This window comes from Pelophylax lessonae (genome assembly GCF_965119305.1).
Source record: "Pelophylax lessonae genome assembly, chromosome: 4".
In the NCBI taxonomy this organism is placed as follows: domain Eukaryota; kingdom Metazoa; phylum Chordata; class Amphibia; order Anura; family Ranidae; genus Pelophylax; species Pelophylax lessonae.
The window spans coordinates 408,027,971-408,044,430 of record NC_138771.1 but is presented as its reverse complement, the minus strand read 5'-3'; positions in this window follow the sequence as shown (position 1 = coordinate 408,044,430).

The window sequence follows — 16,460 nt, the reverse complement described above, 5'->3', positions numbered from 1 at the left end:
CACCTGAGCTCAATTTTGAGTGTCATGGCAAAGGCTTTGAATACTTACGTACATGTGATTTTTTTTTGTTTTTTGTTTTTAAAAAAATTGCAAAGATTTCAAACAAACTTCTTTTACATTGTCATTATAGGGTATTGTTTGTAAAATTTTGGAGGAAAATTATTTAATTCATTTTGGATTAAGGCTGTAACATAACAAAATGTGGAAAAGGTGAAGCACTGTGGATACTTTCTGGATGCACTGTATTTTTTAAAGGTGCTATTGACATTACATTTTCACTACATGTCGGTAACAACCCGTGCAATCCATACATACAAAGAAACCAAAACAAATAAGTTCATAAATTAAGTTATGTGTAATAAAATGGAATGACACAGGAAAAAAATATTGAACACACGAAGAAAGGGATGTGTAAAGAGGCATGGAAAACCAAGACACCAGCTGGAATCTATCAGTAATTTGAAAGTAATCCTACCCCTTGTCAGTACAAATTAATATCAGTCTCAACTGATGGCCTATAAAAAGGTGTCTCATTACCAAGGTGTCACACAAGAAACATCTCAGCTAAGGAAAAAAGCAAAGAGCTCTCTCAAGACCTTCGCAACCCTATTGTTGCAAAACATACTGATGGCATTGGTTACAGAAGGATTTCTAAACTTCTGAATGATCCAGTGAGCACTGTTGGGGCCATCATCTGGAAATGAAAAGAACATAATTTCACCATGAACCAGCAATAACCAGGTGCTCCTTGTAAGATTTCTGACAGAGGGGTGAAAAGAATTCAGAGAAGTTATCCAAAAGCCAAGGACTTGGAAAAATGTAACAAGACATTCTTAATAAAAATCTGCTGCCATCTACCAGGATTATGAAGATAAAAGGAGGGTGGACATTTCAGCAGGACAATAATCCCAAACACAAAGCCAAGGAAACTTCCAAATGGTTTCAAAGAATGAAAAAAAAAGTTACTAGAATGGCCCAGCCAATCACCTGACTTTAATCCAATAGAAAATCTAGGGAAAGAACTAATGTTTGGAGTTCATAGAAGAGGCCTATTGAACCTTCCAGATTTGAAGATCATGTGGAAGAATTGGACAAAATCACACCTGAGCAATGCATGCAACTAGTTTCTCAATACAGGAGGTGTCTTGAAGCGGTCATTACTAACAAAAGGATTTTGTATGAAGTATGAAATACATTTCAGTTAGAGTGTTCAATACTTTTTCCCTGTGTCATTCCATTTAATTACACATAACTTCATTTCTGAACTTATTTGTTTTGGTTTCTTTGTATGTATGGATTGCATGGGTTGTTATTGACGTGTGGTGAAAATGTCAATAGCACCTTTAGAAACATATTTACCTAGAAAAATGATGACATGTTCAATACTTTTTTAACCGGCAGGCCAATAGCTGAAGACTTTCCCATCCTGAGTGGATGTCATGTGATGTATTTCAGAATGCACCATTAATGCTCGCCCCCGGGGATGCACAACATGGTGATCGATGATGAGCCATGTCCCCAGGAGGCAGACCATTCCCGATCAGGGTAATGAAATTGTCTTTTCCCCACATGATCGGCTGTGTCCAATCACAGCTGGTCAGAAGTGTAAACACAGCTTCTTTTCCTCGCATACCGATTCTGTGTGAGGAGACGACCAGAGGAACAGTGAGTTTAACCCTTGCCACACATAGTACAGTGCACAACATACCCCCCCCCCCCCAAAAAGAGAACCTAACATACAGCCCCATCAGTGCAACAGTTATACAGCCCCATCAGTGGATCTGTCATACAGTCCATCAGTGGATTTGTCATACAGTCCATCAGTGGATTTGTCATACAGTCTATCAGTGGATCTGTCATACGGTCCCTCAGTGGATCTGTCATACAGTCCATCAGTGGATTTTGTCATACAGTCCATCAGTGGATCTGTCATAGAGCCAGTCATTGGCTCTGTCAGGGTCCGTCAGTGGTTCTGTCAGACAGCCCATCAGTGGATCTGTCACACAGCCCATCAGTGGATGTGTCAGGACAACCCTTTAGTGCCACCATCAGTTGATCTGTCAGTGCAGCTCATTAGTGCTGTCTAACCAGTGTTACCCGTCACAGAGCCGACATCACTGCCGCCCATTAGCAGTGTACTCATCGTAGTCACACATCAGCTGCCATGTCCAAAATATATTTTACTTCTGAGGAGGCATATAAAATCCTTAGTATGTCAGATGATGAGAGCATCGGTAAGCTTTTCCCATCTGATTCTGATACAGAATACAAGCCAGTAGAAAGTAGTGGATCAGGGACCAAATCGTAGGAGAAAACAGTCCCTCCCAAAAGAAGAAGATCAGAAGACAAGGCAACTACCAGCAGTACCATACATCCCAATGGCACCAACATAAAAGGTGCTAAACCCCAAGAAGAAAGGACCAGTACTGGAATATCGCACCAGACCCACAGAATCAGGGCCCAATCATATCTTATAGATGCCCTTGCAAACCCAATGTGACTGCATTCCAACTCAGGGCCTGCTACAATCCCTACTTTCACCACACAGCCAGGTGTGCAGCCCAACACTCATAATGTTTTCAAAATAGGTTTTGGTCAATTTATTTTTCCCTGAAGATTTACAGGACTTCAATACATTGCAAACCAAACTAAATATTTTGCAGAGCAATATATTGCCACCATATCCAATTGGTCCTATGCCCGTATGTTTAATTGCTGACGTCTCACAGTGGAGGAGTTGAAAGTGCTTTTGGTCCTTGTATTTAGTATGGGGCTTACCATGGAAAACAATCCAAAAATATCCTCTGAATCACAAGTCATTAATATTAAAAAAAATAATATTTTAATATTAATGACTTGTGATTCAGAGGATATTTTTGGATAATAATATTCCACTAGAATATATCATTCCTCACATTTCCCATGATATACACATATACAATCTTTATTGCACCTTATATCGATTATATATCCTTCATTATTTTGGTAATATGTGTATACATACATCTTCACTATTATTATAATATTTATTCATACACATATTAACACATTACTTTTGCTTAAAAGGCTAATTTTTTATTCATCACCACTGTTCACATCTCACATCTTTACATATGTTTATACACATATATATTTTTCACTTCTTTTCCTCACATTTGGTGTTCAAACAATAATTTTTATATCACATACATGATATAAAAGACGATTTTTTCACCAATCTTGGTTTACATTTTTCGTTTATCCAATTTTGTTAAAGTCTGGTGTATATAGTTTTATATGCGTTTTAATACGCATATATCCTTGTAGCCTGTGTTTTGAGAGGAACCATGAATGCACTCATGTTTTTAATCTTGTATTTTTTGTCTATAACCATTAGATTGGTATCACTTTTTCCCATTTGGGATTTTTTATGTGCAATCAGAATGTCTCTACTGGTCATTGCAAAACAGCTTGTTTGAACCATCCACTCACGTGTTTTTTATATCCCTTAATTGATGGATGTCTTACAAATACTCTGCGGCTCTTTGCAATTTCTCAGTATGGTTATGAGTAAGCGACTGGTAATGTCGTGAAACGCGTCAACCTTGTCTGCTTGTACACTGTCTGTCACTTGATTTTATTGGAACAATAAAGGAAACATCTTTGATTTCAAGAAATATTTCTACCAGAGTGCGGTCAATCCTCTCACATTTCTCGTCCACCCACCCCATCCATTACATGCCAATTTATTCTTCGGTCATATCCCGGACAACTCACAGTGCCCTCCCTGAGACATCCCAACCATGATAAATTTTATAAGATATGCCCACTAATAAATTATTTTTCCAAGCGATTTGTAGAAATTTATGTCCCACACCACAGATGAATCCCTTGTCCACTATACTGGCCGGCTGCAATTCAAACAATACATTCCCTGCAAGAGGGCCAGGTATGGATTGAAATGTAACACACTTTGTGAAAGAGCCACACAGTATGTGTACGCCTTCCACGTGCGTGAAGTCAAAGACTCCCAGCTCCAGCCCCTGAGTGCCCAATGTACAAGCAGTACAATTGTCTGGGACCTGGCATACCTACTGTTCAAAAAAGGTCATCATATCTATCTAGACAAATATTATACCAGTCTTCAACTTCTCTTGTACACTTGTACTGTGAAAAAACCTTGGCCTATGGTACCCCCAGAAAAAACACAAGAAGGGGTTCCTAGAAAATTTAGTGACAACAAGGCTACAAAGGAAGGGAATCAGCAAAGGATCGAGGAAATGTTGGCCGTAAAATGGAGGGATAAGGGAGATGTTTACGTCCTGTCTACCATCTACAATGACACCATTATAATCTGATAATCGTGGGGGGGGGTTGGATATAAACAACCATATGCTACAGCCCTATTTATCACTTAGAAAGTCCTTAAACTTGTATAAAAATGTTGCATTTTATTCTTTATATTAGGCCATGTATAATACGTACATCATCTATCAAAGGTCAACAGAAAGACCCAGCACCTTTCTCAAATTTATTGAAGAAATTGTCAGTGCCCTGATCTACTAGCAAGGATCCCCCTCCCCCAAGGAAGCATTCACTCTGATTGTGTGAGATAACTTCAAGAGCAGCATTTTACAGAACATATTCCAACCACAGAATAAGGAAGATGCAAAAAAAAAAAATGTTGTGTATGCAGCAGAGGGGGAGTTAGAAGAGAAATCAGTTATTGTCCACAATGTCCCTCCTATGCATCAGAGAATGCTTCAGACGTTATCACACATCCCTAAGATATTGGTTCCCCTTATTTTTAAAAGCCTGCCATTTCCCCATTTCTAATACCTGTCCGGATTATTTGCCTGCTGCCTGGATTGACCATGACTCTACCTTCCATGTTAACTAACCCGGGCATGTTTACCGACAATGCCTCTGCCTGCCTTCTGGATTGTTTCTAAACCACATTTCTACATTCCACATGCACTGATTTCATTCTGTTAATCAACCATGTTTTTTGCCTGCTGCTTAAACTGATTTGTTGCCCTGCTACTGTATTAGGGGGATTCAAGATAACACAGGGATCTCACATATGTGAGGGCCTTCAGAATAGTGTTCTGAGTAGAGAAAAAAACTGTTTTTCTTTTTTTCTAGGTTTTGTTATTCCCATAACCGGGTCTGGAGACCAGAGGCTTTGAAGAGATTTGGGTGGGAAGAAGTCTCTACCCCTGTTCCCATTCTTTCCTGACCAAGGCTCTAAGCTTGATGTTCCTGTCTGCTGCCTGGACCAATACTTTGGCTATGCCATTCTCTTTCACAGATCCTGTATGTAGATATTTGTACTTACATTATGAAAAAGATTGATTCGTATATTGTCTGCTCTGCAGATATGATTTATGCTCTTTCCTTACCTTTTAACCGCTTGCCGACCGCCGCACGACTATATACTGCGGCGGTCAGCCCCGGCCAGGCAGAGTGACGTATCGGTACGTCACTTGCCTGTCACTTCCTTGTGAGCCAATAGCGGGCGAGCGCCTGCCGCGGCTCGTTCACAGGAAAGTTAGTGCGTGTGACCGGCGGACCCGATGTCACTTGCCGATCGTCGGTACAGAGGGAGAAAGTCAGGCGGCTGATGTAAACAAGCCGCCTGTCATTCTCCCCTGTGTAGAAACAGTGATCAGACGGTTCTACTATGTAGGACCGTTGATCACTGTTCCTACACTAGTAGCCACAGCCAATCACAGTAGAAAGCACGCCCCTAGGGACACACTTAACCCCTCCCTCCCCAATAAAGTTAACTCCTTCCCTGCCAGTGTCATTTTGCAGTAACAGTGCATATGTATAGCACTGATTACTGCAGTAATGTCACTGGTAACCCCAAAAGTGTCAAAAATGTCAGTCAAGGGTCCGATCTGTCCGCCACAATGTCGCAGTACCGCAAAAAAAATCGCAGATCGCCGCCATTACGTGTTTAAAAAAAACCACCAAAAATGACAGAAATCTTTCCCTTAGTTAGTAAACGCAATAACTTTTGCGCAAACCAATCAAAATACGCTTTTTGCGATTTTTTGCAAACATATGTAGCAGAAAACAAATTGGCCAAAAATGTTAAAAAATTTAGATTTTTACATTTTTTGGGGGGAATTCCATATAAAAAAATTTGAAAAATATTGTTATTTTTGCACAATTTACGCTCTTTTTTTGTTTATAGCGCAAAAAGTAAAAATCGCACAGGTGATCAAATACCACCAAAAGAAATCTCTGTTTGTGAGAAAAAAAGAACGTCAAATTCGTTTAGGTACAGCACCGCACGACCGCGCAATTGTCCGTTAAAATCACGCAGTAAAAAATCTCAAAAAAACCCCTGGTCGGAATGGGGGTAAAATCTTTCGGGGCTTAAGTGGTTAAACAGATTTTGTTATAAACATTTGTGTTCATGTTGTGTTGTGTATAACTTATATATTGTCTGCCTGCAGATATGATTCATGTGGATATATGGACAGCACCTCGTGTGGGAACTGCAATGCGATACGTCCCGGAATATAGCTAATTTATAGAAGCATTTCTAAATATATTTTTTCAAATAAATACATTTCTTTACTCTTATATCGATTTAGGTCCCATTATGCCACTCTGGCTTCATCTATCCACAGCTGTACTGGGATTGCACTGTGTCCTTGCCTTGGCCCTCCCTCCCCTCCTTTGTTCAGATCCAATGACATTCCCCAGCACGCCCAGGCCCCACACTTAGGCGTTTGGGGCTTGTAATCTAGGAAGCCGTGAGCACCGACTAGGGTCAACGTCATGTTTGACATTTATTCATTGTTCCTGTGCATCTGGGTGATCTATACATCTTTCCCCAGTCTGACCTTCCTATTGCGTGTCAACGGTCCTCGGACGCCTGACGCCGCCGTGCAGTGTATGCGCGGTGGCGCCGGACGCCAGAGAGACCGGGGGATCCACTTGGAGGACACCTGTATTAGTGCTGTATGAGCTTTATGCCCCCTAAAGCGCCAGGACATTGCTTGTTTTGCACACTATGGGGACATCCCTCCAGGTGATGCTGATTATCCAATTATCAGGTAAGTCTTTTGGATATATAAGGGAGGGGTTTTTCTCCCAACCTCAGTCCAGCGGCCACCACGGAGGACTACACAGCAGGATTAGTTAGTAGAGACAGATGATCCGAGACAGGTATTTCCTGAGGGTGTTTCTTTTTTCTTTGCTAAAATAATATTGGTAAAAAAATTTTATACTCTTCCCCTCCAGACTGTCCATCTTTTTGTGATCCTTGTGAGCGCCCTTTGGCACACTTGGGGGTGGGACGGCAATCCACAGCTTTTTGAGCCATTCGTGAATAGACAGGTTTCTAAAGGGCCCCCACAAATTCTATATTCTTTGCTTGGTACCCTGTACTATGCAGACCGGTGAACTGGTGAAATATATATGTTTCTTTTTCTCTCCCCCTCTTCTGAGCAGTGGACTATCATAACTGGGATCGGTGTAACTATGTTCTTGGCTGCAAACCTTAGTGGACATAATCGCATTGCTGTGAGTATGATGTTACAGTCTTTACTTTCCACGTGATTCAAATGTATAAAGTCTTTGCTTTAATTACATGTACACAGACTGTTTAAAATATACAACCTTGGTTATATTGTCATTTAATATGCACAATTATATTTCATAGGTATAACCCTAATTGGTACATGCTCTGAAATTTCCCTGAAGAAGGAATCGCTATTAGATTCCGAAACATTCCAAGATGTCTTTATCTGCATCACTAATCAGCTGTTATATCACAACACTAATAAGATACGCCACACCTGAGCACAACCAGCTACACTGCATCCTTATGTCACATGTTTTTATAAAGCTTTTGTCATATGTACCAATTTTTCAATCTACTATTTTATATTTTGCTCTAATAAATTATATATTTTATCTATTACTCCTACTTTTCATACGTAATTCAATTGATCAGTCCCGTCCACTCAAATCCTCTGTGGACATTTCCTTCTTGTTTCTCTATGACTATTTGGGGAAGGTACTCAAACTGATCTAGTTGCACTTTCCCATCTGCCTCCCATTTCCATACTTTGGCCAAGCTGACCATATCTCTGCCTGCTGCCTGTAATGACCCAGGACTATATGGACCATGTTTCTTCCTGCTGCCTGGACCAATACTTTGGATGTACTGACAATTTCTCTGCCTGCTGCCTGTTCTGACTATGGCCAGTATTTCTGCCTGCTGCCTGGACGATTCCTTTTACTGCTGCTGACCACATGCCTGTCTGCTACCTGGACCAATGTTTTGGCTGTGCTGACAATATCTTTGCCTGCTGACTGTACTGACTATAGACAGGATTCCTGCCTGCTGCCTGGATGATTCCTTTTACTGCTGCTGACCAAGTCCTACCTGCTACCTGGACCAATGCTTTGGCTGTACTGACAATATCTCTGCCTGCTGCCTATACTGACTATGGTCAATATTCCTGTCTGCTGCCTGGACGATTCTTTTTACTATCACTGACCACATCCCTGCCTGCTGCCTGGACCAATGCTTTCCCCAGTGGACCACTGCACTACTAAAACCACAGGTAACCTTTTTTTACTCCTTGCTCAGCAGAATGTATTTTTTGGGTGTAATTGATATGTACTTGCTATGTGTTAGAATTATGAAGGGTCTTCAAAAATGCAATAGGTTGTCAAAAAATTTGATGTGTATTTTACTATATTCTCCTGGAATTCCTGGAGATGCTACTTGAATGTTGGGTCTCTGTATGTGGCCAGGCTGTGTAAAAGTCTTACACATGTGGTATTGCCATACTCAGAAGGAGTATCATGTTTTTTGGAATGTAATTTCTGTTATGTACAAGCTATGTGTTGGAAATATCTTATAAATGTACAACTCTGTGTAAAAAAAAAAAATAGGTTTTCATTTTCCAAAAACTTGTGGAAAAAAAATGACATGTTCAAAAGACTCATAATGCCCCTTAGATTATACTTTGGGGTGTTTGCTTTCCAAAATGGGGTCATTTTGTGGGCATTTCCATTGTCCTGTGCTCAAGGGCCTTCAAAAGTGTGATAGGTAGTAAGAAAATTAGATGTGTAATTTATGCTCCTAGAGCGCCTGAAGGTGCTACTTGGATGTTGGTCTTTGTATGTGGCCAGGCTGTGTAAAAGTCTCACACATGTGGTATCACCATACTAAGGAGGATTATTAGAATGTATTTCAGGGTGTAATTGTTTCTATGTACATGCTGAGTGTTAGAAATATCTTATAAATTGACAACTTTTTGAAAAAGAAAAACACATTTGCATTTTCTTTCCACATTTTACATGTCCAAAATACTCATAATGCCTCATATAATATATACTGGGGTGTTTGTTTTCCAAAATTTTGTAAGTAATGCACTATCCTGGTGCTCTAAGGCCTTCAAAAATGTGGTAGGTAGTCAAGAAATTAGATGTCATTTATGTCCCTAGCATGCCTGGAGGTGCTGCTTGGAGTCTCACAAATGTGGTATCACCATACTCAGGATGAGTAGCAAAATGTGTTTTGGGATGTAATTGCAAGTATGCCTATGCCATGTGTGAGGAACAACTTGTTATTATGACAATTTTGTGTAAAACAAATTAATATTTCCTAATTTTACCAAGAATTGTGGGAAAATTACAGCTTTCAAAAACTCACTATGCCTATTAAGGATGATCGAACTTTTGAAAAGTTCGGTTCGGCCAGAACATCCGAACTTCCGAAAGTTCGGCCCGGATTTCAGAACCCCATTGAAATCAATGGGACCCGAACTTCAGTAATCAAAAAACACAATTTTTAAGCCCAAAACCCAATAAACGCCCCTAAAAAGTACCCAGGGTTCTGGGTCATGCCCCATTAACTATTAATCACACAAAAAAAAGTTCTTAAAAATTGTCATTTTTGATAAAAAAAAGCCAATTATTGAAAAAAAAAAAAAAAAGGGATTTTTTGATTTTGACTTTGGATTTAGTATCCGGGGGGTCTAAAAGGTGTGCATGTGAAGTTTCAGCTCTGTAGCAAATGATTTTTTGATTTTGACTTTGGATTTAGTATCTGGGGGGGGGAGGGGGGGGTCTAAAATGTGTGCATGTGAAGTTTCAGCTCTGTAGCATGTCCAGAACCATGAAAAAAAAAGATAATTTTTCAGTAGAACAGGGATGTGGGTCGGGACCCTCCTTTAACTTTAACACCTATATGATCTTTTTTTCTGGTTCTGGACATGCTACAGAGCTGAAACTTCACAGGTACACCTTTTAGACCCCCCAGACACCAAATCACACAAAAAAAGTTCTTAAAAATTGTCATTTTTGATAAAAAAGCCAATTATTGAAAAAATTAAAAAAAAAAAAAAAGATTTTTTGTCCAGAACCAGAAAAAAAAAAGATCGTTTGAATTAGAACACTTTCTTTCAGGACAGGTAGTTAGCTTCTCTCCCGGTTTAATTGCAGGCATTTTTTGGGGTTCTTTGCAGTCAGGAAAAACATCTGAACTTGTGTATAGTGGTACTGTGCACAAGTTCTGATGTTTTGCCTGCCTCCAAAAACCCCCAAAAAATGGCAGCAAAAACACACCTGGGCATTTTTTTTTGGACGCTAGCGTTTTTTTTGGCATTTTTTTGGGTTCTTTGCAGTCAGGAAAAACATCTGAACTTGTGTATAGTGGTACTGTGCACAAGTTCAGATGTTTTGCCTGTCCCTAAAAACACCCAAAAAATGGCAGCAAAAACACACCTGGGCATTTTTTTTTGGACGCTAGCGTTTTTTTGGCATTTTTTTGGGTTCTTTTAAAGCAGGCAAAACATCTGAACTTGTCTATAGTGGTATATATACACACATACTTATATGTTTATACACACCTAGACATATATAGGTGTGATAGTAGCAGAAATATATTAGTGTAAATGATTTCATTAGCGCAAGCATATATTTCTGCTACTATCACACCTATATATGTCTAGGTGTGTATATAAATATATGTATGTGTGTATATACACCACTATAGACAAGTTCAGATGTTTTGTCTGCCTCAAAAGAACCCAAAAAAAACGCTAGCGTCAAAAAAAAATGCCCAGGTGTGTTTTTGCTGGCATTTTTTGGGAGTTTTTGGAGGCAGGCAAAACATCAGAACTTGTGCACAGTACCACTATACACAAGTTCAGATGTTTTTCCTGACTGCAAAGAACCCAAAAAAATGCCAAAAAAAACGCTAGCGTCCAAAAAAAAATGCCCAGGTGTGTTTTTGCTGCCATTTTTTGGGGGTTTTTGGAGGCAGGCAAAACATCTGAACTTGTGCACAGTACCACTATACACAAGTTCAGATGTTTTTCCTGACTGCAAAGAACCCAAAAAAATGCCAAAAAAAACGCTAGCGTCCAAAAACAAAATGCCCAGGTGTGTTTTTGCTGCCATTTTTTGGGGGTTTTTGGAGGCAGGCAAAACATCAGAACTTGTGCACAGTACCACTATACACAAGTTCAGATGTTTTTCCTGACTGCAAAGAACCCCAAAAAATGCCTTCTATTAAACCGTGAGAGAAGCTAACTACCTGTCCTGAAAGAAAGTGTTCTAATACAAACGATCTTTTTTTTTCTGGTTCTGGACATGCTACAGAGCTGAAACTTCACATGCACACCTTTTAGACCCCCCAGATACGAAATCCAAAGTAAAAATCAAAAAATCTTTTTTTTTTTTTTCAAGAATTGGCTTTTTTATCAAAAATCACAATTTTTAAGAACTTTTTTTGTGTGATTTTGTGTCTGGGGGGTCTAAAAGGTGTACCTGTGAAGTTTCAGCTCTGTAGCATGTCCAGAACCAGAAAAAAAAAAAAGGATTGTTTGTATTAGAACACTTTAAACACAGGTAGTTAGCTTCTCTCCCGGTTTAATAGCAGGCATTTTTTGGGGTTCTTTGCAGTCAGGAAAAACATCTGAACATGTGTATAGTGGTACTGTGCACAAGTTCTGATGTTTTGCCTGCCTCCAAAACCCCCCAAAAAATGCCAGCAAAAATACACCTGGGCATTTTTTTTTGGACGCTAGCGTTTTTTTGGCATTTTTTGGGGTTCTGTTGAGGCAGGCAAAACATCTGAACATGTGTATAGGGGGTATATATAGACATATATGTCTGAATATATACCCCTAGACATATATAGGTGTGATAGTAGCAGAAATATATTCCTGTAAATGATTTCATTAGCGCAAGCATTTATTTCTGCTACTATCACACCTATATATGTCTAGGGGTATATATTCAGACATATATGTCTATATATACCCCCTATACACATATTCAGATGTCATGTCTGACATCAAACATGTCCTCAAAAAAGCACTGGCAGTGGCAGCCCCTGCAGCATAAAAAATGCTTGGCTGGTGAGAAGCCATATTCCAGTTACGAAGCTATTCAGAGAAATGATCATTTCTCTATAGCGGTCACCCTGCTATGGAAGGGTTTTGTCATCCTGCCATAGCAGTCACTGCCAGTTAACCCTACACTACACTACGGTCCCCTTACACTTAACACTTTCCCTACAGAAACTCAATTTTTGAAGCTAACTTAAGTGTAAAGGAGCACTCTAACTACACTAAATATCCCTTTCCTCCCACTAAAAATAGCTAAATGACACTTTTAAAGTAAAATTAACAGAACTGCTTCCATTCTCTTCCATGTCCAGTATAACAATGCTAGGAATATGGCGGGGGCGATCTTATATACTGGGGGGCGTATTCACTAATGATTGGTCTAGGGACCCCCTAGTCACTCCAATCACATTCCTAGCATTCTCCTGCCCCCTCAATTGGCTTTTGCTAATGGTTCTGGTCCAATCACGGGCTTTTAAAGCCCATTACCTGAAGCATTGCATTTTGGGCGGTTCTGGTTGCCGAATTCTGAACTTTTTGGGCAAAAAGTTCTAAATTCGGCCGAACCTCGAACACCCAATGTTTGGGTCGAACCGATGGTGGACCCGAACCGTTCGATCATCCCTAATGCCTATTACTAAATACCTTGGACTGTCTACTTTTATTTGGGGAGTATTTGTACTGTCCTGACATTTCGGGGCCTCAAGAAATGAGGATAGATAATCAATACATCAGGATTGAGCAATTCTCAATGATGTGAAGCTTAGCTTGTAGACTATAATTTTTACACAGACTAAATAATAACACTAATTTGGGTTGTTTTTACCAAAGATATATAGATATATCATTTTTGGTCCAAATTTATGAAGAAAAAATAATTATTAAATAATAATTATTATTATATGTAAAATTGTATAATGTTCGCTATTGTTTTGCTTATATCGCAAAAAAAAAAAAAAATCCAGTGGTGATTAAATATCATTAGAAGAAAACTCTATTTGTGTGGAAAAAAAAAAAGGTACAAATTTTGCTTGGGTACAGTGTAGCATGAATGAGTAATTATCATTCAAAGTGTGAGAGCACTAAAAGCTGAAAATTGGTCTGCGCAGGAAGGGGGTAAATTGAAGTGGTTATTGTTTTACTTCAAGCATTATTAAAATCACTGATCCTGGCTGAATTTATTTATTTAAATGTATTTATTGCATTATTATATGTCTCACAGGTCAGTGCCCAACCCACATGCCAGTTCTTTCACAAATAACCTAGAAAATTACTATCATTGATTTCACAGATTAAACTACATTTGATTTAAATTGAATTTGAAATTGGTGTCCAAACTTATCAAATGTTCACCGAACTATCCTTCATTGGAACCCAGGTACATTCAGCTCATTACTACTTGATTTAAGAGTATTTGTCTTTGGCTTTTGACAATAGGAAAAACAAACACCCGGACCTGGTCTCAGCTAATGAACAGTAATTCGAGAACAGGTTTTCAATACAAGAACTACTCAGACATGTTTACAGTTTTCCAGGTGCTAAGTAGGATTAATTAGGGACAAACAAACACCTCGGTAGCTGGCTGTATTTGTGCAATGCCAGACGTTGATTAATATAAAGGGAAACAGACAATTTAATAGGAAATTAAAATTAAACATTTATATTATATTTCATTTTCGTTTTATAACAGTTTTGTAATTCATGTCCTTTTTAAAATGAATAGCAAAATGTGTTTGAAGGAATATTTGTCCAAACATTAATGATTGATTATGGTAATGCTCTAGGTTAGTTAGGGGCTCTGGTGCATAGTAACTGATTGGTATTTGTCTATATTTTTAGTGCAGGAAAGTTTAACCCTTCTAACATTTTCAACTTGAAAACAGCTGGTTTATTTTTTACTTTGAGTCAATGACCAGCAAAAAGTATGCAGATCAGCAGTTCTGACATAATTTTTAGGCTAATATAAATATTAGACTACCAATCCTGCACTGTTTGTAGCTTCCCTTGCCAGCTGGATAAGTCTGGTGTTTTTCCCTGGCTGACAATGGAAGCAGTATGGAAATTACTGGCAAAGAGAGAAACCACACTCCTTCAGTCAGTGAGCGAGCAACACACATACATCAGCTGAGTTTTTTATTCCCTACTGTGTCCTGAAAAGCAACCCTACCACTAGTGAGTTTTCTGGTAAGAGAGGAACACCATTGCTCATCCAGGCAGTGAGGGAGTGACACATACAAGTTTAGTTATTTTTTTCTGCCGTGTCCCACTTAGCAACCCAGTCACTGGGCAATTATCTAGCAAGAGGGCAACATCTTGCTCATCCAGCCAGTGAGGGAGCATCACATACAGTGCTTTGCGAAAGTATTTGGCCCCTTTAACTTTTCGACCTTTTGCCACATTTCAGGGTTCAAACATAAAGATATAAAACTGTAATTTTTTGTGAAGAATCAACAAGTGGGACACAATCATGAAGTGGAACGAAATTTATTGGATATTTCAAACTTTTTTAACAAATAAAAAACTGAAAAATTGGGCGTGTAAAATTTTTCAGCCACCTTAAGTTAATACTTTATAGCGCCACCTTTTGCTGCGATTACATAGTTACATAGTTACATAGTTGGTGAGGTTGAAAAAAGACACCAGTCCATCCAGTTCAACCTATGATGTGTGTGTGTTTGCTTTTAACCGTACATTGTATACCCTTGTATGTTGTGGTCTCTAAGGTGCCCATCTAACCGTTTTTTGAAACTATCAATGCTCCCTGCTGATACGACTGCTTGTGGAAGAGAATTCCACATCCTTACCGCTCTTACAGTGAAGAACCCCTTACGCATTTTAAGGTTAAACCGCCTTTCCTCTAGTTTTAGTGAGTGGCCACGTGTCTTATTGTATCTCCTTTCTCTGAATAGTTTGTTCCTTATGCTAGGGTCGCCAGTACAGTATTTGTCCATTGATATCATATCCCCCCTCAGTCGTCTCTTCTCCAGAGAGAATAGGTTCAGTGCTTGTAGTCTTTCCTCATAGCTGATGTCCTCCATTCCCCTAATTATTTTTGTTGCCCTTCTCTGGACTCTCTCCAGTTCCAGCACATCCTTCCTGAGGACCGGTGCCCAGAACTGGACAGCATACTCCAGATGTGGCCGGACCAGAGTCTTGTAGAGTGGGAGAATAATCTCTTTATTTCTGGAGTGAATCCCCTTTTTTATACATCCCAGTATTCTGTTGGCTTTACTTGCAGCGGCTTGGCATTGCATGCCACTGCCAAGCCTGTTGTCTACCAGTACCCCCAAGTCTTTTTCCATCCTAGACTCACCCAGAGGCTCCCCCCCTAGTGAGTAGCTTGCTTTCTGGTTTTTGGCCCCCAAGTGCATTACTTTACATTTTACAACATTAAACCTCATCTGCCATGTAGTTGCCCACCCCGTTATTTTGTTCAGGTCCGCTTGTAAGGTTTCATAGTTACATAGTTACATAGTAGGCGAGGTTGAATAAAGACAATAGTCCATCCAGTTCAACCTGTGTAGGTGTGTGTGACTGTAATCATCTAACATAGCCCTCAATCTCCTGATCCTTGAGATGTAAGTCTAAGAGTCTTTTGAAAGTCACCATACTACCCGCAGAAACCACCTCTTGTGGTAGACAATTCCACAATCTTGTAGCCCTAACAGTAAAGAACCCCCCACGTTGCCTGAGGTTAAAACGCTTCTCCTCTAATCGCATTGTATGTCCTCGAGTCCTCATGCAATTCCTTCGAATGAACAGCTTTTCTTCTAAGCTGAGATCCCCATTAAGATATTTATAAATTGCTATCATGTCCCCTCTCAGACGTCTTTTCTCCAGGGAAAATAAATCGAGCGATTGCAGCCGCTCTTCATAGGTAAGGTCCTCCAACCCCCTAATCAGTTTAGTTGCCCTTCTCTGGACTTTCTCCAGCTCCAACACATCCCTCCTGAGGACTGGCGACCAGAACTGGACAGAATACTCCAGATGCGGTCGGACCAGAGTTTTATAAAGTGGAAGGATTATAGTCTTATCTCTGGAATACATCCCTTTCTTTATGCATGCTAATATTCTGTTGGCTTTGGAAGCTGC